Consider the following 3,992-nt stretch of genomic DNA (forward strand, 5'->3'; position numbering starts at 1 on the left):
TCTCAGAATGCCAGAGAGTGGAACCACGCCGCAGTGTGTGCACTTCTGCATTTGGCTTCCTTCACAGAAAAGGATAAGTGAGAGCCTTGTGTAGGTGCAACGTACCATTCCTCCGCCCGGGTAGCGTTACATGGCGCGATCACTTCACGGTTACTCGTCAAATGTCGCTTTGCACATAATCTCTCCCACCCTCGAAATGGTTAGACTCTTGGATTGTTGCAAACGTGGTGTGTGAAAAGTGATGGATGGTTTCCGTTCGTGTGCCCGGGATCAGTGACAGTGAACTTCTTTTGGAGAGTGTGCGGGCCACCGGGATTCCCTCTTCTTTGAATGGACTCCGAGTTAGGGGCGGGGCGGGGAGAGCCGGGCCAACCCCAGCTCACGGGCCAAACCGGCCAACCAATCAAGCCCCCCGAGCATCAAAGGACAGGCCGATTTGATCACCCATCAGAGCGGTGATTGAGTCGTGACGGAGACCGTCCAGTCCGTCGAGATGACAACTTTCGCTTTGGGGCCCTTTAAGGAAAAAGTAGGGTCCCCCCCCCCCGCACTATTGAGGGCCGGCTTCCGGTGCCCCCATTCCCATTGGGCGGTATGTCTTGTGGTGGAATAACGGCCGGCAGACACGTTCTGAGCTAAGCGATTCTCCATGCTGCCACTGCGCCCTCCCCACCCCTCCGCACGCCACTAGAGAGGTGGCACCTTCGTCTCCCTGCTTTTTGCACGAGGAATTGGGGCTACACGCCCCAACTGCGGCGGGAAGGCGGGTGCCCGGAGACAGGAGGCGGGGCAGGAAGTGATGAGAGAAAAGCCCGAAGACAACCGAACTGGTCCGCCAGATCGGCTGCCGACTTCCGCTACAGCGCAGGGACTCGGCGCCCGCCAGAAACCCTGCACCTTACTGGCCAGGGCGCGGAGGCACGGGCGTACAGGGGCGCACTCATTGGCGGTGGGCGGAGGACCAATGAGAAGGCGACAACGGGGCCTCGAAGTCGCGCGCTGTGGGAAGCGAGCCCGCGCGTTTCCTGTGGGGCTGGCCAACGGCGTTCTGGGCAGGCTTCTGCGCCCGAGCGGTGTCGCAGCGGCCAGCGCCTCCGCCGCTGTTCTGCCCAGGGTCGTTGCCTCGGCAGAAGCTCCCTTTCGGGACTTGGCGACAATGAGCTCCTCTGAGGAGGACGAGGGGTCTGGCTCCGGAGCAGGGTTTGACCCGCAGGGCAGTGAGGGCAGGGGCAGGTTCCTCGACCCACAGGGCTTCGAGACCAACCAGGGAGCCATGGAAGCAGCAGGGTGGGGGCCGTGGGGCTCCGAAGGCCCACCTGGCTCCCCGGCGATGGCTTCGCTGCAGCAGCTGAGCGAACGGGATGCCCCGGGTGTCCGCAGAAGCTCCACCCCAGAGAGCTGCGACACTGAAGAGTCCACCATTTTGGCGGCCCCGACACCAGGTCCCAGTGATAGAGGCATGAGGGCCCTTGGCCGGGTGGGATGGCAGCTGGCTTTTATCGCCGTGTTCCCCCTCAGGGTGCCTGATGGACGCCTGGCCAGGGACACCCAGTATAGAGGCGCTGGGTATAGGTCAGAAGTCACTGTGGGTCGCCAGCAGCCCTCTGGGGAAGGTCTGGTCAGCTGGCCGCGTTCTGAGTCCGAGCCACCCTATGAGTCGGGGGAGAGGCAGCTGACGAGGGTGAGCGTTTGTCGCCCAGGAGGAAGCCAGGCCATACCCAACAGGCCCGAGGATGCACCCAGACAGTCAGGAAGCCACAAGAGGGAGGAGTATCTTGCTGTTCCGGGCACTTCCCTGTCCTCAGCTCCACGGAGATTCACTTCAGCTAAGAAAAGGCCGGCTGTTTGGGATCCACAGGTGTCCCTGCGCAAGGTGCCACCGAGTGTCCTCTCTGGGAAGGCTGGGAGCAGCCCGGTCTTCCTGCACCTAGGTGCAGCTGCAGGCAGCCTCCCCAAGTACACTCGGATAAAGAAATGGCCCGCTGAGCGGAAATCCCTAGGGGGGGCCTCCAATGTAGCCCCCCCGAAGTTCTCTCCTTCCTGGGGACAGGGAGGCTCTGCAGCCGCCCTGGATCCAGCCGCCTCACCTCCGACCTTTGCTGCTGCGCTGCTTGGGAGGGGCCGGAGGTGTTCCTCGCCCGTTGTTGGACCCGAAGAGTCCAGTCACACGGGCGCTGCGCCCAAGTGTGCGGCCATGAGGCAGAGTGGGAGTGGGTCGGTGATGGGAGAAGGAAAACATGAGGACCCGCACAGAGGCCCATTCCCGGAGAGCCAGGTGAGTCTCAGGCCCTGCCTGCTTCTCCCTGCTCCCCACCCTTCTCATGCCCCACCCCTGCCTCTCTCCCCGGGCTCCCTCTGTCCCTCACTCCGGGGCTGTCGTTGGGCGCCCAAGGCCGTTAGGGTGCCGGACCGGGCTGGTTTTCGCAGGGCAAGCCCGAAGACAGCTTCGCTGTGTGCTGGCCTACATACTGCGCCGCTGGCAAGCTGCCCAGCCTGCTCCGTCAGAGAGGGGCTGGGATGGAAGGCAGGGCTGGGGCAGCGGAAGGGGATCGGGGACCCCTTCCAAGTTTTTGACAGGAAGCTTCGAAGTTGAGACCAGCGAGCGGCCTGGCTCCTACTTCCTAGCCGCTCCGCAGCCTTTCCTGCAGGGGCCGCGGGCCTTCTCTGCACCCCACTGTTCTCTCAGCTCGGCTCTGCCCCCTGGCCCAAGGCTGACTGAGGGAGAAAGTGCCCAGGAGATCAGCCCGCGGACTGCCTTCCCTTTTCCCTGGCTCACCCCAGCCCCGGTGCCCACGTGGCACGCGCACACGCCCACGCTCAGCCAGGCACACACGTCGAATCAACGAGAACTTTTGGTTTTCATCTGCGATGCAGGAGCAGAGACCGTCGTTTCAGTGTGGGCATATTGGAGAATGCGACACTGGCGACGGGAACAACGGAGACATCCGGGGTCAGGGACGCCCAGGATCCTTGGCCCTGAGCCAGGGAGAAGTCATGCCCCGTGGGCCCGCAGCCTACGGTGAGTCCCATGGCTTTGCTGGAGCGGAGGGGCGAGGGCACCGGGAGGGAGACGTCTGGTTCTGCCAGGGCCTCAGCTTCCTCCCAGCCTCCCAGCCGCCCTGCCTCCCTGCCTGCCTGCCTGCCTGCCTGCCTGCCTCCCTGCACGGCGAGACAGCCTCTCCCAGAGGATACAGGCTGTCACAGGGCTGGACTCAAGCCAGCTCATCCCCTGCGTGGGTTCTGCACGCAGGAGTCATTCGCGGCAGCGCCCCAAACTGCGACTGCAGACGTAGAGTTTCAGCAGAACAGGGCCTTTTCCGATAAGCGCTGTTGGGCCCCAGGGGCTGGCGGTGACTGCAGCTCGACCGGCGTCCAACCCAGAGCCACACACAGTTTGGGGACCAGAGTCCTGGATGGGCTGCCCCTGGGGGACAAGGAAGGCAGGCCCTGAGAGAAGGGTGGAGCTGCTGGGCAGGCAGGGACACCTTGTTGCCAGCAGAGAGGGTGGTGCGGCCTCGCGTTAGACCGCGCTAAGGCCTTTCCTCCTCCCTGGGAGCTTTGGCAGCTGGATCTTGTGTTCTCTCGGTCTCAGGTGACCAGGAACCTCCCGAAGAACCTGCAAGACCGGACCGTCAGCAGCAGCCACCTGCGGGACAGGGTTGTCTTCAGGTGATGCTCCCTCTGGCTCCTTAGAAATGCAGGCCCAAACTAGAGAGCTGGGATCTGTGTCTGGATTCAACAGACCTGTCTCCCACCCCCACCACCACCCCACCTCTCGTGGGGGGGGACGTGCCTTCTCCGTGTCCTGAGGAGCCCGAGGCGGCCAAGCCCCAGGGTGGGAGCATGGAGGGGTGAGGAGGCCTGAGTATGCTAATTGTCTCTCTTTCTGCGGTGTCTGCCGGCCCAGTGTCCCGAGCTGCAGAGAGAAATACGCGACATTCAACAGCAACTTGGTATGCGGAACCTCTGGCTGATCTGGGCCAGGGCCAGGG

At 63.4% G+C, this 3,992-nt stretch overlaps 1 long non-coding RNA gene across 1 annotated transcript; it reads left to right on the forward strand.

The window, feature by feature from the left end:
• Positions 1-1,771: 1,771 nt before the first annotated feature.
• On the forward strand, positions 1,772-3,947 carry LOC149990520 (uncharacterized). The gene is made up of 3 exons (XR_016508611.1): positions 1,772-2,275; positions 2,875-3,019; positions 3,593-3,947. It is a non-coding gene; the product is annotated as an uncharacterized LOC149990520 (long non-coding RNA).
• Positions 3,948-3,992: the final 45 nt, after the last annotated feature.

Source organism: Furipterus horrens, unplaced genomic scaffold (assembly GCF_987537825.1).
Source record: "Furipterus horrens unplaced genomic scaffold, mFurHor1.1.pri manual_scaffold_17, whole genome shotgun sequence".
Classification (NCBI taxonomy): Eukaryota; Metazoa; Chordata; class Mammalia; order Chiroptera; family Furipteridae; genus Furipterus; species Furipterus horrens.